The 25,791-nt window shown below is 44.5% G+C and overlaps 1 protein-coding gene across 3 annotated transcripts in view; it reads right to left on the minus strand.

Moving 5' to 3' along the window:
• The window catches only part of tbc1d5 (TBC1 domain family, member 5), a 604,945-nt gene that overhangs the window by 350,606 nt on the left and 228,548 nt on the right, over positions 1-25,791 (minus strand). Inside the window, exon 1 of one of the 3 annotated variants that reach the window (XM_038797834.1) lies at positions 5,488-5,495. The exons of the other annotated variants lie outside the window; for them this stretch is intronic. The gene's annotated coding sequence lies outside the window, so the exon portion shown is untranslated. Of the gene's footprint in view, positions 1-5,487; positions 5,496-25,791 lie in introns of those variants that run through there. 3 annotated transcript variants of the gene reach the window in all.

Genomic DNA, 25,791 nt, shown 5'->3' on the forward strand with positions numbered 1-25,791 from the left:
GGAGAGAGAAATTAAAAATTCAAATTTAAATTTGCGTGCTAAAATCATGCATTCTCTCACAAACAAAACTTTGTAGCCATTTGATACATAATTCTGGAGAGAATAATAATAATAATAATAATTGCTTATTGTCACAAGTAAGCTTCAGTGAAGTTACTGTGAAAAGCCCCTAATCGCCACGTTCCGGCGCCTGTTCGGGGAGGTCGGTAGGAAATTGAACCCGCACTGCTGCCTTGTTCTGCATTCAATAGGCATGAACAGGAAGGATTAAAATAAGTTAAATAAGCTATCACTCTTAAAATAAAGTTACAAAATAGTTACCACACAAGAGCACCTTCACCATTCAATTATAACCTTCACCATTCAATTATAACATAAAGTAGCAAAACTGAGGATTTAAAAAATAATTTATGCCATTCTAAATATGAAGAAATGTTACGGTGACCATATTAAGATAGAAAATATCCTCACAAATAGATGCAAATAATTTTTCAGTACTGATGGTTCAACAGCTTCAGATATCACTCTGCACTATTTCTACAGCTCTTGTTCAAATTTTTTGTACCTTCCAGGATATTTCAGAGCTTGAGCACTCGGCATCAGATGGCGTGACCTGCCAATGGTAGAGAGAATAAAACTGGGGATGCTTAAGAGATCAGAGTTAGAGGAGTGCAGTTTCTAAAGAGGAGTGCACTGACTGAACTAGATGTTCATTGAAGAGGAAAGCAGACAAGCAAATTAGGGAGAAGATGGTTACAGTGGTAATTTAAATGAGAAAAGATGGGAGGAGGCTTGAGTGGAATATAAACACTGATATGGATTGGTTAGGCTGAACAATGTCTTTTGGAAATCCATGTACACGTCATCACCGTCATCAAACCTTCTATTATCTTATTTTTTAATAATCTTGATTGTCACAAGTAGGCTGACATTAACACAGCAATGAAGCTACTGTGAAAAGCCCCATGTCACCACATTCCAGCACCTGTTCGGGTACAGAGGGAGAATTCAGAATGTTCAATTCACCTAACAACACGTCTTTCGGGACTTGTGGGAAGAAACTGCAGCAGCCAGAGGAAATCCACGCAGACACAGGAAGAACGCAGGAAGACTCCACACAGACAGTGACCCAAGCCAGGAATCGAACCTTGGCCCTGGCGTTGTGAAGCAACAGTGCTAACCACTTGTGCTACCGTGCCGTCCATCATAAATTATCACAAACAAGTTAACTAAACATGATTCGGCCAAAAAAAATCCGTGTTGGCTTTCCTCAATTAATTCATATTTGTCCATATGACTGTTAATTTTGTGCAGCCAGCACAACATCAACTTACATTTATACAGGCCCCAAAACATTTCACGAGAACATTGTAAAACAAGATGTGGAGATGCTGGCGTTGGACTGTAAGAAGTCTTACAACACCAGGTTCAGGTCCAACAGGTTTATTTCGAATCACTAGCTTTCGGAGCACATCTCTTTCCTCAGGTGAATAAAATAAAGTATGACACCGAGACATACAAGGAGATACGAGGTCAGATGGTCAAAGATTTAGTCAAGAAGGGAGGTGGAGGAATGCCTTAAAGGAGGAAAGTGTGGTAGAGAGGTAGAGAAGTGTAGACTGGGTATTCCAGAGCTTGGGCCCGGAGCAATAGATGGTGTGGCCTGCTAATGGTAGAGTGAATAAAACTGGGGATACTCAAGAGATCAGAATTAGGGGAGTGCAAATAACTTGGGATGGCTTGCTGGAAGAGATTAAAAAGATAGGGATGGGTAAGGCTATAGAGAGAGCTTATGTTCGGGCAGCACGGTGGCGCAGTGGGTTAGCACTGCGGCCTCACGGCGCCGAGGTCCAAGGTTCGATCCCGGCTCTGGGTCACTGTCCGTGTGGAGTTTGCACATTCTCCCCGTGTCTGTGTGGGTTTCGCCCCCACAACCCAAAAATGTGCAAGCTAGGTGGATTGGCCACATGCTAAATTGCCCCTTAATTGGAAAAAATGAATTGGGTACTCTAAATTTTTTTAAAAAGAGAGAGCTTATGTTCCACCTAACTTTGTATTATACCTTCCATGGACAGCAGTCAGACACAGATACAAAAATGAAAAAAATTGCACCAATAAAGCTTATTACGAGGAGTACATGATAAAAAATAAAACATATCAGTGAAGAATCACTCCAAATTACTGCTATAGTTTTTAGCTTTGCAGTCTGCATAAGATTGCTAACAAAGGAAACTGTCAAGTTCCTTAATATTGCAGCTCTAGCTATTCACCTTATGTTCAACACATTCTAGCAGCTGAATCAACTGTAATAGATTAGTACAAGGCTTGAAGTAAGGGGTTGATTTTAATCTTGTCAGTCTTTGGTGAGTGAATGGCAATTATAGCAAAAGTGAAACAGACTTGGGATGTCAGTGCAGCCTGATCTGCATTTTAAAAGAGGAGCCCACTGAATAAAGAATAAAGAAGAAGGAAAAATAAAGTACAGGAAAAGGCCCTTCAGCCCTCCAACCCTCAGCACTTCCTTGTGCCATATCCCTCTATACCCATCCTATCCATGTGTTTGTCAAGATGCCTTTTGAACATTGTTAATGTATCTGCTTCCACAACCTCCCCTGGCAATGCGTTCCAGGCACTCACCACACAAGGTAAAAAAAGCTGCCTCGCACATCTCCTCTCAACTTTACCCCACGGACCTTAAGTATATGCCCCTGGTGACTGACTCCTCCACCCTGGGAAAGAGTGCCTGCCCATCCACTCTACTCATGCCCCTCATAATCTTGCAGACCTGTATTAGGTCACCCCACAACCTCTATCTTTCTAATGAAAACAGTCAAAGTCTATGCTGTTCATAGTATATATAAATGATTTGGAGGAAAATGTAACTGGTCTGATTAGTAAGTTTGCAGACGACACAAAGGTAGGTGGAATTACGGATAGCGATGAGGACTGTCAGAGGATACAGCAGGATTTAGATCGTTTGGAGACTTGGGCGGAAAGATGGCAGATGGAGTTTAATCTGGACAAATGTGAGGTAATGCATTTTGGAAGGTCTAATGCAGGTAGGGAATATACAGTGACTGGTAGAACCCTCAAGAGTATTGAAAGTCAGAGAGATCTAGGTGTACAGGTCCACAGGTCACTGAAAGGGGCAACACAGGTGGAGAAGGTAGTCAAGAAGGCATACGGCATGCTTGCCTTCATTGGCCGGGACATTGAGTATAAGAATTGGCAAGTCATGTTGCAGCTGTATAGAACCTTAGTTAGGCCACACTTGGTGTATAGTGTTCAATTCTGGTCGCCACACTACCAGAAGGATGTGGAGACTTTAGAGAGGGCGCAGAAGAGATTTACCAGGATGTTGCCTGGTATGGAGGGCATTAGCAATGAGGAGCGGTTGAATAAACTCGGTTTGTTCTCACTGGAACGACGGAGGTTGAGGGGCGACCTGATAGAGGTCTACAAAATTATGAGGGGCATAGACAGAGTGGATAGTCAGAGGCTTTTGCCCAGGGCATAAGTTTAAGGTGCGAGGGGCAAGGTTTAGAGGAGATGTACGAGGCAAGTTTTTTTACACAGAGGGTAGTGGGTGCCTGGAACTCGCTGCCGGAGGAGGTGGTTGAAGCAGGGACGATAATGACATTTAAGGGGCATCTTGACAAATACATGAATAGGATGGGAATAGAGGGATACGGACCCAGGAAGTATAGAAGATTTTAGTTTGGACGAGCAGCATGGTCGGCACGGGCTTGGAGGGCCAAAGGGCCTGTTCCTGCTCTGTACTTTTCTTTGTTCTTTGTTCTATTCAGCCTCTCCGCATAGTTAACACCCTCCAGACCAGGCAGCATCCTGGTAAACCTCCTCTGCACCCTCTCCAAAGCCTCCACATCCTTCTGGTAGTGTGGCGACCAGAATTGTGCGCAATATTCCAAGTACAGCCTTACCAAGGTTCGATGCAACTGTAGCATGACTTGCCAGTTTTTATACTCAATGCCCCGTCCAATGAAGGCAAGCATTCCATATGCTTTCTTGACTACCTTGTCCACTTGTGTTGCACCTTCAAAGATCTGTGGACTTACACGCCCAGATCTCTCTGACTTTCTATATTCCTCAGAGTTTTACCATTTACAGTATATTTCCCCTCTTCTAGACCTTCCAAAATGCATTACCGCATATTTGTCTGTATTAAATTGCATTTGCCATTTCTCTGTCCAAGTCTCCAACCTATCTATGTCCTGCTGTGTCTTCTGACAATTCTCAACACTATCTGCCTCTCCACCAATCTTGGTGTCATCCGCGAACTTACTAATCAGACCGGCTACGTTTTCCTCCAAATCGTTTATGTACACCACAAACAACAGAGGCCCAAGCACCGATCCCTGTGCAACACCACTAATTCTTGAATTCAGAAATACACCCTTCTACTGCTGCCCTTTGCCTTCTGTTACCAAGCCAGTTCTGTATCCATCTTACCACCTCACCTCTGATCCCGTGTGACTTCACCTTTTTTTTACTAGTCTGCCATGAGGCACCTTGTCAAAGGCTTTACTTTTTTTTTTAATTTAGTGGATGGGGGTTGGTTAACCATTGTGTTATCATTGTGCTTAAAAAGGACTATGGCGTGAAGAATAAATCGGCCAGCAGAGGTATTGTGGGCGTTGCTTAGCAACTGGGGTCTTGTACGGTAAAGAAGCTTTTAAGTTTTAGTTTAGCTAATTTGGTTACAGTTGGCGCACGGCCTTGGGAAGTGAACATTTCTCAATCCTGCCAGAAGACAGGACAGGATGGGAGTTGCAAAGGAGCAGTCTTTTTGAAGTACAATTTACAATCCAGATAATCAGGGAATTAGGACAGAGGGAATGTTTAACACGATTGGGATTAAGTGAACAGAGACCAAAGTATTGGTCAGAAGAACTCAAGGAAGAGTAATCAAAATCTTCTGAATTAAAGAGACAATTGTAGTAAGCAGATTTGAAGTGGGGCAGTTGCCTTCAAAGGTAAATCAAATGTGTGATACTATTTTAATACAGTCTGGGAATCGAAAGTTAAAGCAATTGTGAACAGTTTGTCCAGCAGTCAAAAGAAAGAAATCATAAAGGAGCCCTGAACTGGATTTGTGGCTAAAAGTGGAGCGGAAGTTTTGTTTTCAAGTGTCATTTGGAAAATCTGGTTTGGATTTCAGAATGCAAACCGCGAAGGGAAAGCATAATTATGAAAGAAGATTTTAAAGTGCATTTTTTGGGAGTGGAGTTTGGAAATTCTTATGTGACAATCATCTGGGGGATTCTGAAGAGACATCCATAAAGACTCATTTGGGTTTCGAGTGGAGAGGGTTTTTGTCCAGGGTCATTAATGAGACCATTGTCAATTAAGATGTACAGTGGAGGTTGGCATAATGGTATTGTCACTGGACAAGTAATCCAGAGACCCAGAATAATGATCTGGGTTTGAATCCCACCACAGCAGGTAATGGAATTTAAACTCAATAACCATTGTCGATTGTCGTAAAAACCCATCGGTTCACTAATGTCCTTTTGGGAAGGAAATCTGCCATCCTTACCTGGTCTGGCCTACATGTGATTCCAGACCCACAGCAATATGATTGACTCCCAAATGTCCTCTGAAATGGCCTAGCAAGCCACTCACTTATGTTCAAACGCTACAAAAACACAAAGGGAATGAAACCGGTTGGAACGCCCAGCATCAAACCAGGAACCGGAAACGACAACAGGAAACCCTGAAAAGTCATCCTTACTAACATCTGGGGGTTTGTGCCAAAGTTGGGACAGACTAGTTAAACAACAGCCTGACATAGTCGTACTCACAGAATCATACCTTTCAGACAATGTCCCAGACAGCACTATCACCATTGCTGGGTATGTCCTGTCTCACTGGCAGGACAGACCCAGCAGAGTGGCGGCACAGTGGTATACAGTCAGGGGGGAGTTGCCCTGGGCGACCTCAACATTGACTCTGGACCCCATGTAGTCTCATGGCTTCAGGTTAAACATGGACAAGGAAACCTCCTGCTGATTACCACATGCCAGCCACCATCAGCTGATGAATCAGTACTCCATGTTGAACACCACTTGGAAGAAGCACCGAGGGTGGCAAGGGTGCAGAATATGCTCTGGGTCGGAGATTTCAATGTCCATCACCAAGAGTGGCTCGGTATTAACACCACAGACCAAACTGTCCAGGTCCTAAGGACACAGCTGCTAGACTGGGACTGCAGCAGATGGTGAGAGAACCAACAAGAGGGAAAATTAACCTTCACCTCATCCTTACCAATCTGTCTGCTGCAGATGAATCTGTCCATGACAGTATCGGTCGAAATGACCACTGCACAGTCCTTGTGGAGAAAAAGGCCCATCTTGGACACCCCCGATCGTAGTATGTTGCATTGCCATTGTGCTAAGTGGGATAACTTTGAATTGATCTAGCAACTCAAGACTGGGCAGCAGAATTATATTCAACCACAATCTGTAACCTCATGGTCCGGCATATCCCCTACTCTACCATTACTACCAAGCTAGAGGATCAACCCTGGTTCAATGATAAGTGCAGGAGGGGTAGCACTGTTGTTTCACAGCTCCAGGGTCCTAGGTTCGACTCCCGGCTTGAGTCACCGTCTGAGTGGAGTCTGCACGTGTGGGTTTCCTCCGGGTGTTCCGGTTTCCTCTCACAAGTCACGAAAGACGTGCTGTGAGGTGAATTGGACATTCTTAATTCTCCCTCTGCATACCCAAACAGGAGCCGGAATGTGGCGACTAGGGGCTTTTCACAGTAACTTCATTGCAGTGTTGATGTAAGCCTACTTGTGACAATATAGATTATTATTATTATACCAGGAGCAACATCAGGCATACCAAAAAATGAGGTGTAAACCTGATGAAGCTACAACACAGGACTACTTGTGAGCCAAACAGCATGACAGAGCAAAGCAATTCCATAACAAATGCATCTGATCTAAGCTCTGCATGCTTGCCAGATCCAGCCATGAATGGTGGTGCACAAACTCACTGGAGGAAGCAAAGACTCCATGAAAATCCCCATCCTCAATGATGGAGGAGCCCAGCACACATGCAAAAGACAAGGCTGAGACAATCTTCAGCCAGAAGTGCTGAGTGGATCTATCTCTGGATGTCCGCAGCATCACTAACGGCAGTCTTCAGCCACTATGATTCACTCCACATGATATCAAGAAACAGCTGAAACCACTGGACACTGCAAAGGCTATGGGCCCTGACAATATCCCGGCAATAGTACTGAAGACTTGTGCTCCAGAACTTGCCGCACCCCGAACCAAGCTGTTCCAGTACAGATACAACACTGGCATCTACCCGGCAATGTGGAAAATTGCCCAGGTGTGTCCTGTACACAAGAAACAGGTCAAATCATACCCAGTCAATTACAGCCCTATCAGTCTACTCTCAATCATCAGCAAAGCGATGGAAGGAGTCATCAACAGTGCTATCAAGCGGCACTTACTCAGCAATAACCTGCTCATGAACGTTCAGTTATGTTCCGCCAGGGTCACTCAGCTCCTGACCTCATTACAGCCTTGGTTCAAACATGGACATAAGAGCTGAATTCCAGAGGTGAGGTGAGAGTGACTGCTGTTGACATCAAGGCAGCATTTGACAGAGTATGGCATCAAGGAGCCCTAGCTAAACTGGAGTCAATGGGAATTGGGGAAAACTCTCTGCTGCTTGGAGTCATACCTAGCACAAAAGACGATGGCTGTGGTGGTTAGTGGTCAATAACCTCAGCTCTAGGACATCACTACCCCGAGGAGCTCCTCGGGGTAGTGTCGGAGGCCCAACCGTCTTCAGCTGCTGCATCAATGACCTCCCTTCCGTCATAAGGTCAGAAGTGGGGATGTTTGCGGATGACTGCACAATGTTCAGCACCGTTTGCGATGCCTCAGATAATGAAGCAGTCCATGTCCAAATGCAGCAAGACCTGGACAACATCCAGGCTTTAGCTGACAAGTAGCAAGTTACATACCTGCCACACAAGTGCCAGAAAATGAGCATCTCCTACAAGAGAGGATCTAACCACCACCCCTTGGCATTCAATGGCATTACCATTGCTGAATACCCCACAATCAACATCCTGGGGGTTACCACTGATCAGAAACTGAACTTGCCTAGCCATATTAATACTGTGGCTACCAGGGCAGGTCAAAGGCTAGGAATCCTACCGCGAGTAACTCACCTCCTGACCCCCCAAAACCTGTCCACCGTCTACAAGGTAGAAGTCAGGAGTGTAATGGAATACTTTTCACTTGCCTGGATGAGTGCAGCTCCAACAACACTCAAAAAGTTTGACACCATCCAGGACAAAGCAATCCGCTTGATTGCTCCCCCTTCCACATATATTCAAACCCTCGACCACCGACAAACAGTGGCACCATCTCTAAGATGCACTGCAGCAACTCATGAAGGTTCGTTCAACAGCATCTTCCAAACCCCTGACCACTACCATCTGGAAGGACAAGAAGCGCAGCAGATATTTGGGAATCACTCACCATCCTGACTTGGAAATATATCACCGTTCCTTCATTGTCACTGGGGCAACATCCTGGAACTCTCTCCCTGACAGCTAGGTGGGTGTAGCTACACCTCAAGGACTTCAGGGGTTCAAGAAAGCAACTCACCACCACTTTCTGAAGGGCAACTAGGGATGGGCAATAAATGCCTAACCAGTGACACCCACATCCTGTTAAAATGATTTTTTAAAAATCCATGTTAATCCCAAAACTTGTGAAATTGTTAAGCTAAGGGGGCAGTAAATGTGTATTGTTTCCATAATCCATATTTTTCATGTTTAATACATATTTTTCTTGATGTTAAAACTAATTAACGGTCCTGTGACTCTGTCCCTCCATGTTTAATAAAATAAAGTCTATGATCTTTTGAGCCTGCGTTCCATGCTTGAATCTTTCCATATAGTCACAAGCACTGGGCTAAATTAATGGCTTTGAAAGCAGATCAAGGCAGGCCAGGAGCACGGTTCAATTCCCGTAAAGGCCTCCCCAAACAGGCGCCGGAATGTGGCGACTAGGGGCTTTTCACAGTAACTTCATTGAAGCCTACTTGTGATAATAAGCGATTTTCATTTCATTTCAACTGGGATCATATCAAAAACATAATAAGCAATTTCATAGAGTCAAAGGAGAGATTAGATGCTTTGAACAATAGCCTCATTAAAAAAATAACTTGAAAGAGAATATTAAAGGAGGAAGGTAACAAGATGAAGGTATTTAGGGAAGGTATTTCACAAAATGAGTAGGGGGAGATAGAGAAAAGTCCAAAGCTAGAGGAGCCGAAAGCTAGGGAGGACTTGTAAGATTGGAGTCAGGTCATCGAGATAACAAGGGCCATGGGCGGCATAGTGATTAGCACTGCTGCCTCACAGTGCCTCCGACCTCAGGTGACTGTGTGGAGTTTGCACATTCTCCCCATGTCTGCGTGGGTTTCCTCCGGGTGCGCCAGTTTCCTCCCACAGTCCAAAGATGTGCAGGTTAGGTGGACTGGCCATGATAAATTGCCCCTTAGGGTGAGGTTGGAGGAAAAGGGGGGATTGGGTCTAGGTAGGGTGGTTTTTTGAAGGGCTGGTGCAGACTCAATGGGCCGAATGGCCTCCATCTGCACTGTAGGGATTCTACGATTGTATGAAAAAAAAATGAGAATGCAGTCAAAAAATTTTAATTTCAGGCATTCAGGGACAAGGCAAAAATATAGTCAGAAAGATCTGGAATGATGAGCAGGACTAGCGCAAGGTATGATAAGGCCAGCAGGATTTGGGATAAACTGCAGTTAAAGGATCAGAGGCCAGACAGTGGAGCACTTAAGTAAATAAGTTACCCAATGACAAGGTTTGAATAATAGTTTCAACCACAAATGGGCCAATGTGAGGGTGAGGACAGTACTGTTACATATTTGGAAGCATACAGTATTTGTGATGGAAGGATCTAGGTGTAAAACCTTAGCTCAAGGCCAAATGATGGCTTCAAAATTGAATGCCATGACCATATATGTCAAAGCAGAGCTCGGGTTTTCAGCTGTAAATGCTAATCAGTAGTCGGTAATTGAACAAATAGAGGAAAGGATGAACTTTAAAGTCTCAGGAATTTCCGGTGTGGGGAGGAAATAGAAGCCATTGTTAGAGATGCTCTGACTATAATTGGACAGGTAAGAGCAAAACTAAGTGTGGACAGCCCGAGGGGGCAGGACAATGGAGGACAGGTAATGCTACAAGAGCACAATGCAATCAACTGTGTTGAAAGCTACAGGGAAACAGAGCATGACAAGGAATAAGTCCACATGGTCAAAATCGCAGAAAATGGCATTTGGGAATTTGGCTTGTTTCATTGTTGTGCAAAGGGTGGAAGTCAGAGTGTAAAGAAACAAAAGAAGTTGTGGACAGAATGGGTAGCAGCATGTTCAAAGAGATTTGACGATGCGGATGATAGTTAACAAGTTGAGGGAGTTTTTATGGAATAGGAGATAGGCCACATGCATGAGATCCCATGCAAGAAACTAGAGATAACATAAAGAGGAATGCTTCTATATTTTTTAACTAAATGCCTGAATTTTTCTAACAAGTCTCATTGGCTATCAAATCAAATATTTCAATAATATCACTCAAGTGATTTAATCTTATTATTATTTACATACAATCCAACATTATTTACATACTATTACATAATTTCTAACTACAGAAAGATTAACCAAAACATTAAATTGGAATTTTTAATTCTGATTTATACTCAACAATGGATACACTCAATTGTTCAGTCCTGGTAACATAGTAATGAAGGCACCAACTATTTATAGCTTCCTCCCTCCTTCGGCAAACTTCATCTTGTTCAATGGGCCTGCCTATTCAACCCTAGCGAAGGATACAGGTGAGCGGTCAAATCCTTCCACCTAGCTCAATGGTATCAGTATTTGTTATTTGAAGCTAAGTCTTTCACTTTCACAAACATGCTTTCCTTTGTTCCATCAACGTTTTGGAGGAAGGAGGTGGCAAAGTGTTATTGTCACTGGGCCAGTAATCCAGTGATCCAGGTTAACGTTCTGAATTTAATAAAAATATGTAATTAGAAGTCTAGCGATAACCATGAGATCATCGTCGATTGTCATTAAAAACCCATCTGGTTCACTAATATCCTTTAGGGAAGGAGATCTGCCCTCCTAACTTGTTCTGACCGATAGGTGACTCGAGACCCACAGCAGTGTAGTTGACTGTAAACTGTCCTCTGAAGTGGCACTCAGTCAAAGGCAATTAGGGATGGACACTAAATATTGACCAAGTCAGTGATGTCCACATGCCATGAATGAATAAAAGCTTTGAGTGCTGGTACTCTCTGCTTTGATGCCAGTTGCTTTGGATCTGCCTGGTGGTTTCATTCCTCTTCAGCTGCTATTAGCTCTTTTTGCCAGTCTGATGCTCCAATGTCTGCAAAACCTCAGCAGTCAGAGCTTTCGAGTCTTTGGACACATCTTCAGTAGAAGCAGCAATTTTCACAGCAGGATTATAGATTGTCAGGCAGCACGGTGGCACAGTGGTTTGCACTGCTGCCTCAAGGCGCCAAGGTCCCAGCTTCGATCCTGGCTCTGGGTCACTGTCCATTTGCACATTCTCCCCGTGTTTGCGTGGGTTTCGCCCCCACAACCCAAAGATATGCAGGGTAGGTGGATTGGCCACGCTAAATTGCCCCTTAATTGGAAAAAATGAATTAGGTACTCTAAAAAAAAAAAAAATTTTCAAAGGATTACAGATCGTCATGGATTTTTGCATGTCACTTGATTTCCCCGACAGATTATCAAATTCAACAGCTTCACTGGATGTGGCTGACTTCACTGAAGACAGAAGTACTTCATCTCCAGTGAGATCATTTCCAAGTATAAAATCAACAACATCAATAGGCAACTTTGGTACAATTCCCACAACTGCAACACTGGAAATTAAACATTTCATGCACTAAAGCAGTTAAATAACACCCATGAACACCCTTAAGCAACACACTTTAATAGAGGGATGATCCCTTCACCCACTACCATTAACAATTTGGCTTACTCGTATCTCAGAATATTAATTAATTTGCTTGCTTTACTGGACAATGTGTTGGAGACGAAAGGGAAAATGTTGGAAAATCTCAACAAGTCTGGCAGCATCTGTAGGGAGAGAAAAGAGCTAACGTTTCGAGTCCGATGACTCTTTGTCAGAAGCTGGAGTCTTTGTCAAGAGCTTTTGACAAAGAGTCATCGGACTCGAAACTTTAGCTCTTTTCTCTCCCTACAGATGCTGCCAGACTTGCTGAGATTTTCCAGCATTTTCCCTTTCGTTTCAGATTCCAGCATCCGCAGTAATTTGTTTTTCCCCAATGTGTTGGAGACGTGTTCCTTGAACACACAACCCTTCTAATCAACAATCTGGTATCTTTGATTGTAAATACAGTTGAAGCCACTAGTTTCGCACAAGCTGCACCAACTAGAAACAATTTCCCGCAGTCATTATGCATGCCCACATATGCTAGTTTTGGCCTTTAATTTCAAGCAATCTGCCCACTGATGTCCTCTCATAACAAAACTAATACATTTGATTCCCCCGAATCAGGTTTATCCTCCATACCTTCTAATAATAATAATAATCTTTTATTGTCACAAGTATGAAGTTACTGTGAAAAGCCCCTAGTCACCACATTCCGGCGCCTGTTCGGGTAAACTGGTACGGGAATTAAACCCGCACGGCTGGCCTTTTTCTGCATTACAAACCAGCTGTCTAGCCCACTGAGCTAAACCAGCCCATTGCTTTTTAACTACTCTAATTATCTGTCATTTCATTTCTGAAATCTTCCTCACTGAAACCAGTATTCTGTTCAATATAATATCTCTTATCTCTAGTTTCTGTATGAGTTTGCAAACAATAGTCTGCTGCTACTCAAATGTTTGAGAGTCACTTGGAAAACAGTATCAGAATCAGACAGTCAGCATGGATTTACAAAAGGGAAATCATTCCTGCCAAATCTATTGGAATTCATTAAGGATATAAGTAGTAGCGTTGACAAAGGGGAGCCACGTGGTTTATTTGCATTTTCATAAGGCTTTCAACGAAGTCCCATAATGGAGATGATGGAAGATTCACCTGATGAAGGAGCTGTGCTCCGAAAGCTAGTGCATCAAAACAAACCTGTTGGACTTTAACCTGGTGCTGTAAGACTTCGTACAATTTTCTCATATAACACAAAACACATTGTAACTCATTCCTCCCTGAATTCAGCCCAATATTCTAAGCCAAATCCAAATCAGGAGTTAAATCTGACTCATCGTCAAGTTTTCTTACGACTCCTTGTTTGTGTAATTCAAGCTTTTCTTTGCCAAAATCAAATTTCCCACTTCTTTTCTTCCTGTGGAATTCAAGGCTCTCCCTTTCTATTTTTTTGTTTTATCTTTGAATAACAGATTCTTGCGTCTTTTCTCTCTGGAATTCAAGTCCATGATTTTACATCTCTCTTTTTTAAACCCTTTTTCCCCCCCATTTCTTTTCTTCAAGAAACTGCTTCTAACTCTAGTTCCAGTTGTTTTATTGGAAGCTGAATGTTAGGTAACTCAACCGGTGCACTAACGGGATTATTTTTCTCTTCCTCAATGTTCAGGTCCAATACTTCAATAAGCTTTACCTTTTGGTGTCTATTTTAAAATCTATTTTCAATTTCTCTGTTACAGCCTTCAAATTAAGCTTTGTTAACTGTTGTTATAGGTTCACAGATGGGCCTCTTTTGAGAAATGCTTGAGCAATAAACATTTTTAATTGATACAGCAAAAGCAACTTGACATTTTGTCTGTTTTTTGAACTCTGACAAATTCCAGTGTACTCATCCAGCCTCTGAATTCTGATGCAAGTGAATGCAGTAGAAGACAACTCCCCTGCAGCTTCTCAAGGGCAACTAGGGATTGGCAATAAATACTGGCCAAGCCAGCGACACCGACACCCTGTAAATATATTTTTTAAAACCCAAATGCATGCGATTCCTGTACAGATTGATAACTTTAAACAGATTTGAAGTCCCAATGACCAATTTAAAGAAATTACACAATATGTTAAATGTTATGACTTTTACTATAACAAATAACATCAACCAAACATTACCTAGTCAGCAACTAAGTCCATACTGCAAAGAAGATAACATTTATTGATATCTTCACATGACCCATAACCCCATGCCTCTTATACACACACACTTCACAGCATGCTCTCAACAAGATTACAGACTTTACAGGAGACAGTTCATGGTCAATCCCAGCTTCCAATGAGTTAATGTCTCCTCACCCTGTTAAGTCATAATATTTTGGACGGCATTGTGGCGCAGTGTTTAGCATTGCTGTCTCTTTACGTTGAGGACCCGGATTCAATCCCGGCCCCAGGTCACTGTCCGTGTGGAGTTTGCACATTCTCCCTGTGGCTGCGTGACAAAGTCCCTCATGGCAGGCTGGTGTAAACGATTAAATCACACGGGGTCAGGGGTGAACTAGCTAGATGGATTCAGAATTGGCTTGGCCATAGAAGACAGAAGGTAGCAGTGGAAGGGTGTTTTTCCTAATGGAGGTCTGTAACTAGTGGTGTTCCGCAGGGATCAGTACTGGGACCTCTGCTCTTTGTAACATATATAAATGACTTGGAAGAAAACATAGCAGGTCTGGTTAGCAAGTTTGCGGATGATACTAAGATTGCAGGAGTTACAGATAGTGATGACGATTGTCAGAGAATACAAAAGGATATAGATAGGCTGCAAAATTGGGCGGAGAAATGACAGATCGAATTTACCCCGGACAAATGCGAGGTGATGCATTTTGGTAGATCCATTTCAAGTGGGAGCTATAAAATAAATGGCAGGACCATGAGGAGCATAGAGAGATCTGGGCGTGCAGGTCCACAGATCCTTAAAAGTGGCAGCATGGGTGGATATGGTGGTAAAGAAAGCATATGGCATGCTTGCCTTCATTGGACGGGGCATCGAGTATAAAATTCACAAATTATGTTATAGTTATATGGAACGTTGGTGGGTTGGAATATTGTGTCCAATTCTGGCCACCACACTACCAGAAGGACGTGGAGGCTTTGGAGAGAGTACAGAAAAGTTTTAGCAGGATATTGCCTGATATAGAGGGTATTAGCTGTGAGCAGAGATTGAATAAACTGGGATTGTTTTCCCGAGAAAGACGGAGGCTGATGGGCAACCTGATAGAAGTTTATAAAATTATTAGGGGGATATAGGGTGAACAGTTGGAGGCTTTTTCCCAAGGCGGAAATGACAATTACAAGGGGACACAAGTTCAAAGTGAGGGGGGGATAAGTTCAGTGGAGATGTGCGGGAGAAGTTTTTTTTACACAGAGGGTGGTGGTGGCCTGGAATGCACTGCCAAGTGAGGTGGTTGAGGCAGATATGTTAGCGACCGTTACAACTTATCTAGATAGACATATGAACAGACGGGGTATAGAAGAACACAAGCGGTTGGTCTCGATAGGGCAAGATTTTCTGGCCTTTCGAGCTGGTACAACCTTACGATCCCGCCAACGGTGCACCTCCGCTGTGGGTTTTGTGGCGGTGAGGGGTGTGTTCAATGGGAAATACCATCGACAATGGCAGGATCAGAAGTTCCCGCCACTGGAGAGCCACTCGCAGCCACTGTAGAACACATCGCCGGGGGGGGGGGGGGGGGGGGGGGGGGGGGGGGGGGGGGGGGGGGGGGGGGGGGGTGACGACACCAAGCCACAGAGGCTTATGGCGAACAGAACTTGTGGTCAATCACATGTCCCTCTTCACTATTCCATTTTACCAGGTTAAAGAGACACTTTAAAAAATACTCTTACAAAAGTTCACATTTGTAGTAAAGTTCATCAATCAACCAATCAATTAATTTTATTATTCAGAAGGAAATTTATTTCGGATACACAACCTCGCTAATTTAAAAATTACATAGAAATGAAGGATAACAAAAATAAGAAAATTATCCATCGCAGATATTTAACTTTAATCAAAACGTAAAAGCTATTTAATACAATAATCAATTCGTCCCACCCTGAGTGCATGTCCTCATTTGTACATCAAACTCCTGTTAAAAGTTCATGTGGAAGGGACTTCCGGTGACGGCGGACAGGAGGCAGCCGCACATTTGAGGGCTCCCGCTCGGGAACGGCATTTTCGGGGTCTAACGCCCGGTCCCAGGGGTAACAGAGGCGGCAAAAGCAGGGAGAAGGCACAGTGAAGGAAGATGTCGAGAACACGTAATAAAACTGCCGTGAGAAAAGCAGCTGAAAGTCCGTCGGGGAGTGGAAAGGTCACCGCGGGGACGGCAAGAAAAATGGAGGCTGGGGCACCAGGGGAGGCCGCAGTGCCCACGGCTGAAGAAATGACGAAGGTGATGGCCGTGGAACTCGAAAGGCAGTTCACAAAACACATGGAGGCGATGAGGGAGGAGATGGGGACGGTATTGAAAGTGCTGGTGGAGAAGGCGATTGCCCCAGTGAGGGCGGCGGTATTGAGTGCAGTGGCGGAGGTACGGGAGCAAGGTGAGGCGCTCTAGGAAGTGGAAGAGACATTATTGCAGACAGCTATCAACTTACCTCGATGGGGAAGGAGATGCGGAAGGTGAAAGAGATCAACGAGGGTCTGCGAGCCAAAATGGACGACTTGGAAAACAGATCCAGGCGACAGAATCTGAGGATTGTGAGTCTTCCTGAAGGATTGGAAGGCCCGAGGCCAACTGAGTATTTTGCCACGATGTTGGCGAAGCTATTGGGGGAGGGTGAAAATACCTCCCGATATGAACTGGATCGGGCTCATCGGTCGTGAAGGCCTGTACCAAATGAGAGTGAGCCATCAAGAGTAGTGACTCTGTGTTTTCGTAGGTACAGTGTGAAGGAAAAGGTCCTGTGCTGGGCAAAGCAGAAGTGGGTGGTGCAGTGGGCTCGAGCTGGTATACGCATATATCGGGACTTTACGGTGGAGCTGGCGAGGAGGCAGGCTGCCTTCAGCGGGGTAAGGGCGGCGCTGTACATTAGTACGGTGCGGTGCGGCATAGTATACCTAGCTAAGTTGAGGGTGACCTACAAATCCAAGGACTTTTATTTCGGGAGGGCGGAAGCAATGCATGGGTGTCATCTACGGTACTTTTTCAGGAATTGGATGGCATTGAATGTTGGGGGTGGGAGGGACTCTATAGGTTAATGGTGACCATAGGCGATTCCTAATTCCTTTCTCTTTTATTTCGCCGTGGGAGGGTTTGTTCTATTTGATGCTTATATTGCCCAGGTGGGTCGTTGCTTGGGGTGGAGAGAGGATGGGGTCGTTGTTGTTGATAAGGAAATTGACTTTGTATTTGTTATCATTTACTGCTTGTAGGTGGGGTGTAAATTCTGGAGAAAATGTGAAAACGGAGAATAAAAATATTTTGTGAAAAAATAGTTCATATGGAAGTGTACACAAATAAGCTCAGGAACCGATTTCTCTGCATATTTCCTGGACGAATCCAGCAGTAATACTGAAGCAAGGGCCAATTCTCATTGTTCATGACACTCCATCAAAATTCTTCAGGGACAGATTTCATCATAAAGATCTGCTCATTAAATGCCCTTCCTGCCTGGCTCAATAACCTTTAAGTATCCTTTAAGAGACTGCTTTCCGAACACAATAATATCAGGCAAAGCATCTAAAAAAGATAGCACTCTCAACTACAGCCATATAGAAGAGTTTCATGATTGCAGCTACTTCGCAAAAGGATTCTAATTTCCTGAGGTAGTATAATCACCACAAAAATGTACTTTATTCCCTCCAATTCAACTTAACATCTATTTTGACAACTAGATACTTGTAGTAATTATTTCAAGGGGCACATCATGATTATTCACAGGGACAATAAGAACTGGCTTTTTCTTAATGCCTACAAGTAGTGCTTTTGTCTTGTTTTCGTTCAATCTAAGGAAATTGTTATCACACCACTTTACAAACTTCTTCACTTTTAATAATCTTTAATAGTAAGCTTACACTAACACTGCAATGAAGTTACTGTGAAAATCCCCTAGTCGCCACGCTCCGGCGCCTGTTCAGGTACACTGAGGGAGGATTCAGAATATCCAATTCACTTAACAAGCATGTCTTTCGGGACTTGTGGGAGGAAACCGGAGTACTCGGAGGAAACCCACGTGGACACGGAGAGAACTTGCAGACTCTGCACAGACAGCGACCCAAGCGGGAATCGAATCCGGGACCCTGGCGCTGTGAGGCAACAGTGCTAACCACTGAGCTACTTTGTTCGGTTCCTAGTTTCCTTCATTATTCCTGATGAGATCCACAAGCACTGCATCATCTACATTATCCAGGATTATATCGCTATCATGCTCTGATCGACAATTATTAATATAGGGGATGAAAAGTCAAGGTGACAGTACACAGCCCTGAGGAGATCTAGTATTCATTAACAAGAGCTCTGTGTAAATCCTAGAAACTAACATGAAGGAAACCACTGCTCCAAAGTAGGAGGAGGATTGGCATCACAAGTCTTCAAATCTTTCAATAAACGTGAATGGTTACATGGTATTAATAGTTGAAGAGAAATCAATAAAGGCATGTGAACATAGATGCCTAATCCATCTGTGTGCTGTTGGATCTGATGGACCAAGGTCAGAGCAGGATTGCCCACTGACCTATGGGCAAACTGTAATTGATCAATGTGGAAAAAGACGATCTAAAAGACATTTTTACTGAATACCTTGTAACATGTCATGACTATTGATATAATATAATACAATATAATATACTCAAACACCATGACAACAAGGACACCTACGTAAGACAGCTGTTCATAGACTACAGCTCCGCCTTCAACACCATTATCCCGACAGGGCTAATAACCAAACTCTGCAATCTTGGACTTGACCCCTCCCTGAGCAGCTGCATCCTTGACAGGGAGTGGGATAGCTTGATCTTGGTTTCGGACAAAGCTCGGCACAACATCGAGGGCTGAAGGGCCTGGTCTGTGCTGTACTGTTGTATGTTCTATAATACCAGTAATCATTCAGCTCAGCGTGTCACAACTTCCTAGCATGATAAACTATGATGGAGGCACGAAACAGCTTATAAGTGGAGAAGGCAGTGCATCTAACTATATCAAAAATACTGAAAAACTATCAAAGATTTAAAACTTAATAACTGAAACACAAAGCTAAGAACCAAAACATGCCAGCACACAAATCTTTATTTCAATGAATAGTAATTTTTTTAAAGGGAATTGGAAATATCATTGAAACGGAAATATTTGAAGGGTTATGGGGAAAATAGTGGGGGGAATAGAACTAATTGGATAATTCTCAAAGTGCCGGTACAGGCGCAATGAGCCATCTGGCCTCTTTCTATGCTGTATGATTCTATAAACTTTCAAAATACCAATGCCCCATATTCAATATTGTGTGTTCAATCAAGAAAACAATCAATATTCATCTCTAGACATCTGAATTAACAGTCCAGAGGATTTTAGACTTTGATTAAGTGTTATTTTAGATGTCAAATTTGTGCTAACAACAGCTGCTTTGTTGTATATAGAGATATTTTGATACCAAGTTGAATACAGACCTTGATTAATTTATCCTGAAAGATTTGCTATCTAAACTTTCTACCCATTTTAAGTGCCATTAGTCTTTACAGTCATTAGTCACTACCTCATCTCAGAGTGCATCAGCATAAATTTACATTGCTAATGAACATTTGTGGTAAATGTATTAATGACACTTGTAAGTATCAATTCAGCGTTAATAACTTTGTGTAACGCAATGAGTTTATTTTTTTTCACAAGAAAACGTCACCAGTCAAAATGCCTGTACTCAAATTTATTGAGTGCATAAATGATTCATTTTGCACCTGGGTTCTGTAAATATAGTACACTGCAAAGCTGAATGTTTTTTGTCGACTTTATCCCAGATAACCGTGAATAGCAACACTAAGATGTTTCAAATAAGGCAGTTACTGACCTTTATATTACCTAAGAGTGTATTTCAATTATAACAAAATGCTTTCTGAAGATTATAATTCTTTATACGCTGATGATATGAAAAGAGAAAGTAATATCCAGCATCAAAACAATTTCTGATACACATTTCTCATTCTCAAGAATCATCCTCCGTCAAACTGAACACTTACAATATAGGCTGGAATTTACTGGAACAAGTAAGTTAAACTTTTTCCTTGCGGTTAAAAAAAAGATTTGTCACGTATGTTGCTGGTTGTGCAAGCTCTCAACAACAGCGACACTATTGGGGAACCTGGAGCCTTGGTGAATCATGTGGCAAAGAATGTACCACCTTTACAGAGAGATTAAAGAACTGAGAAGACAAGAGACAAAGAGCTGAGGAGGAGAATTAATTTAAGGTTAATTCAATGTTACATAAGGTACCAAAAGAGTAACAAAACAAGGGAAAGGACGATTAGCACTGTGGCACAGTGGTTAGCTCAGTTGCTTCACAGCTCCAGGGTCCCAGGTTCAATTCCAGGCTTGGGTCACTGTCTGTGCGGAGTCTGCAGGTTCTCCTCGTGTCTGCGTGGGTTTGCTCCGGGTGCTCTGGTTTCTTCCCACAGTCCAAAGATGTGCAGGTTAGGTTGATTGGCCATGCTAAATTGCCCTTAGTGTCCAGAAAAGTTAGGTGTCTTTCCTGTGTTATGGGGATAAGGGGGATGGGGTAGGGGCGTGGGTCTTAAGTGGGGTGCTCATTTTGAGGGCCGGTGCAGGCTCGATAGGCTGAATGGCCTCTTTCTGCACTGTAAATTCTTTGATTGCATTATATTGGAGAGAAAAATAGAGAAAGAAAAGTATGAAAAATGAGTCAGTTTTACAGCACAGAAAGAGGCCCATCATGTTTATGCCAGCCATCACATACCTATCTATTCTCGTCCCATTTTCCAGCACCTGGTCCATAGACGTGTGGCTATAGCATTTCAAGTGCTTGTCTGAATGCTTCTTAAATGTTATGACGGTTCCCGCTTCTATCATTCTTTCAGACAGTGAGATCCAGATTCCCACCACATTCTGGGTGAAAAGTCTTTCCTCAAATCCCCTGTAAATCTCTTTATTATAAATCTATGCACTTGGTTATTGACCTTTCTATTGAGGGAAACAATTTTTTCCTATGTACCGTATCTATATCCCTCATAGTTTTGTACACCATAATCCGGTTACCCCCTCAGCCTTCTCTGCTGAAAGGAAACAAAACCCAGCCTATTCGGCATCTTTTCATAAATGAAACACTCAAGCCCAGAAAGCATCCTAGGTAATCTCCTCTGCACCCTTTCTATCACAATAACATCCTTCCTATAGTGAGGTGACCAGAACGGCACATTGTACTCTAGTTGTGACCTAACCAGCATTTTATACAGCTCCATCTTAACCTTACTGCTCTTATATTCTATGGTAAGAAGTCTTACAACACCAGGTTAAAGTCCAACAGGTTTGTTTCAAACACGAGCTTTCGGAGCACGGCTCCTTCTTCAGGTGAATGGAAAGGCTTGTTCCAGAAATGTTTATATAGACACAGTCAGAGATGCCCCAGAATGCGAGCACCTGCAGGCAATCAAATCATCAAAGATGCAGAGAGAGAGGTAACTCCAGGTTAAAGAGGTGTGAATTGTCCCAAGCCAGTTCAGTCGGTAGGCCTCTGCAAGTCCAGGCTTGTTGGTGGGGGCCGAATGTAATGCGACATGAATCCCAGATCCCGGTTGAGTCCGCATTCATGCGTGCGGAACTTAGCTATAAGTTTTTGCTCAGCAATTTTGCGTTGTCGCGTCTCCTGAAGGCCTCCTTGTAGAATGCTGACCCGGAGATCAGAGGCTGAATGTCCTTGACTGCTGAAGTGTTCCCCAACTGGAAGGGAACAGTCCTGCCTTTTGATAGTCGCACGATGCCCGTTTATTCGTTGTCGCAGTGTCTGCATGGTCTCGCCAATGTACCACGCTTCGGGACATCCTTTCCTGCAGCGTATGAGGTAGACTACATTGGTCGAGTCGCACGAGTATGCGCCGCGTACCTGGTGGGTGGTGTTTCCACGTGTAATGGTGGTGTCCATGTCGATGATCTGGCATGTCTTGCAGAGATTACCCTGGCAGGGTTTTGTGGTGTTGTGGTTGCTGTTCTGAAGGCTGGGTAATTTGCTGCAAACAATGGTTTGTTTGAGGTTGCGCGGTTGTTTGAAGGCCAGTAGTGGGGGTGTGGGGATGACCGTGGCAAGATGTCCATCCTCGCTGATGATGTGTTGGAGGCTGCGAAGAAGATGTCGTAGTTTCTCCGCCCCAGGAAAGTACTGGACGACGAAGGGTACTCTGTCAGTGGTGTCCCGTGTTTGTCTTCTGAGGAGGTCGGTGCGGTTTTTTGCTGTGGCGCGGTGGAACTGTCGATCAATGAGTCGAGCGCCATATCCCGTTCGTACGAGGGCATCTTTCAGCATCTGTAGGTGTCTGTTGCGCTCCTCCTTGTCTGAGCAGATCCTGTGTATACGGAGGGCTTGTCCATAGGGGATGGCTTCTTTAATGTGTTTCGGGTGAAAGCTGGAGAAGTGGAGCATCGTGAGATTATCTGTGGGCTTGCGGTAAAGCGAGGTGCTGAGGTGACCGTCCTTGATGGAGACGAGTGTGTCCAAGAATGGAACTGAATTTGGAGAATAGTCCATGGTGAGTTTGATGGTGGGATGGAACTTATTGATGTCATCGTGTAGTCGTTTCAGTGATGTCTCGCCGTGGGTCCAAAGGAAAAAATGTCATCGATGTATCTGGTGTATAGCATCGGTTGAAAGTCCTGTGTGGTGAGGAAGTCCTGTTCAAACTTGTGCATGAAGATGTTGGCATATTGAGGTGCAAATTTGGTCCCCATGGCTGTTCCGTGCGTCTGGATGAAGAATTTGTTGTCGAAGGTGAAGACGTTGTGGTCTAGAATGAAACGGATGAGTTGCAGAATTGCGTCTGGAGATTGGCAGTTGTCGGTGTTGAGGACTGAGGCTGTTGCAGCAATGCCGTCGTCATGGGGGATGCTGGTGTAGAGTGCCGAGACATCCATTGTGACGAGGAATGTTCCTGGTTCAACTGGTCCATGGGTGCTGAGTTTCTGTAGGAAGTCCGTCGTGTCGCGACAGAAGCTGGGTGTACCTTGTACGATGGGTTTCAAGATGCCCTCGATGTGGCCAGAGAGGTTCTCACACAGGGTCCCATTGCCTGAAACGATAGGACGGCCTGGTGTGTTGGCCTTGTGTATTTTCGGGAGGCAGTAGAGATCTCCAATGCGGGGATTACGTGGGATGAGAGCACGTAGGGTGTTCTGAAGGTCTGGATCTAAGGTCTTGATCAGTCTGCTGAGTTGGCGGATGTGTTCCTTGGTTGGATCTGCAGGTAACTGCCTGTAGTGTTCCTGGTTGTCGAGTTGTCGGTATACTTCTTTGCAGTAGTCTGTTCTGTTCAGTATGACGGTGGCCCCTCCTTTGTCTGCTGGTTTGATGACGATGTTGCGGTTGGTCTTGAGAGTGCGGATGGCGTTGCGTTGTGCTTGGGTGACGTTTGAGGCTGCCTTGTGATTGCGAGTGATGAATCTGGCATTGACACGACTTCTGACGGCTTGAGCATACATGTCGAGTCTAGGGCAGCGGCCTTCCGGAGGGGTCCAATTTGACTCTTTCCTTTTCGGTTGCTGCACTGCAGATCTCGCGGTCTGCTGTTCCGGTTCATTGGTCGTGTCCCTGGGTTCGCTGTCGGCCTCTTGGGGTCTGTGGAAGAATTCCCGGAGCCTCATTCGCCCGATGAATTCCTCCGTATCTGCCGCAAGACTGATGGGGTCCATTTTGGTGGTGGTGCAGAAATTGAGCCCTCTGCTGAGGACTTCGATTTCGTCTGGTTGAAGGGTGTAGTCTGACAAGTTGACAATGGATTTCCCTGTATTGTTTTCGACTGTTGTACCGGGAGAAGCTTGATTGCTGCTGGTGGTGATGCCAAGTTTCTCAAGCTTCCTGTTCTTGGTGTGCATGTAGGTGGCATAGTATTGCTGTCTCATCTGTTTGGCGGTGTTCCGCAGCTGGTCTGCTGTGTCCTGAGCGCAAGTTGAGAATATGGCCTCTCTCTTGGTTTCCAGGTTGCGTCGACTGCTGTAGAGTTGGTGTACGAGGTGTTTGAGGAGTGTGACAGAGGTGCGGTGGCAGAGTCTTTCAGCGTAGTCTGTGTTGTAAGTCCTCTTTATTGTAACAATACAGGGAAATCCATTGTCAACTTGTCAGACTACACCCTTCAACCAGACGAAATCGAAGTCCTCAGCAGAGGGCTCAATTTCTGCACCACCACCAAAATGGACCCCATCAGTCTCGCGGCAGATACGGAGGAATTCATCGGGCGAATGAGGCTCCGGGAATTCTTCCACAGACCCCAAGAGGCCGACAGCGAACCCAGGGACACGACCAATGAACCGGAACAGCAGACCGCGAGATCTGCAGTGCAGCAACCGAAAAGGAAAGAGTCAAATTGGACCCCTCCGGAAGGCCGCTGCCCTAGACTCGACATGTATGCTCAAGCCGTCAGAAGTCGTGTCAATGCCAGATTCATCACTCGCAATCACAAGGCAGCCTCAAACGTCACCCAAGCACAACGCAACGCCATCCGCACTCTCAAGACCAACCGCAACATCGTCATCAAACCAGCAGACAAAGGAGGGGCCACCGTCATACTGAACAGAACAGACTACTGCAAAGAAGTATACCGACAACTCGACAACCAGGAACACTACAGGCAGTTACCCGCAGATCCAACCAAGGAACACATCCGCCAACTCAGCAGACTGATCAAGACCTTAGATCCAGACCTTCAGAACACCCTACGTGCTCTCATCCCACGTAATCCCCGCATTGGAGATCTCTACTGCCTCCCGAAAATACACAAGGCCAACACACCAGGCCGTCCTATCGTTTCAGGCAATGGGACCCTGTGTGAGAACCTCTCTGGCCACATCGAGGGCATCTTGAAACCCATCGTACAAGGTACACCCAGCTTCTGTCGCGACACGACGGACTTCCTACAGAAACTCAGCACCCATGGACCAGTTGAACCAGGAACATTCCTCGTCACAATGGATGTCTCGGCACTCTACACCAGCATCCCCCATGACGACGGCATTGCTGCAACAGCCTCAGTCCTCAACACCGACAACTGCCAATCTCCAGACGCAATTCTGCAACTCATCCGTTTCATTCTAGACCACAACGTCTTCACCTTCGACAACAAATTCTTCATCCAGACGCACGGAACAGCCATGGGGACCAAATTTGCACCTCAATATGCCAACATCTTCATGCACAAGTTTGAACAGGACTTCCTCACCACACAGGACTTTCAACCGATGCTATACACCAGATACATCGATGACATTTTTTTCCTTTGGACCCACGGCGAGACATCACTGAAACGACTACACGATGACATCAATAAGTTCCATCCCACCATCAAACTCACCATGGACTATTCTCCAAATTCAGTTCCATTCTTGGACACACTCGTCTCCATCAAGGACGGTCACCTCAGCACCTCGCTTTACCGCAAGCCCACAGATAATCTCACGATGCTCCACTTCTCCAGCTTTCACCCGAAACACATTAAAGAAGCCATCCCCTATGGACAAGCCCTCCGTATACACAGGATCTGCTCAGACAAGGAGGAGCGCAACAGACACCTACAGATGCTGAAAGATGCCCTCGTACGAACGGGATATGGCG

Source organism: Scyliorhinus canicula, chromosome 5 (assembly GCF_902713615.1).
Source record: "Scyliorhinus canicula chromosome 5, sScyCan1.1, whole genome shotgun sequence".
NCBI lineage: Eukaryota > Metazoa > Chordata > Chondrichthyes > Carcharhiniformes > Scyliorhinidae > Scyliorhinus > Scyliorhinus canicula.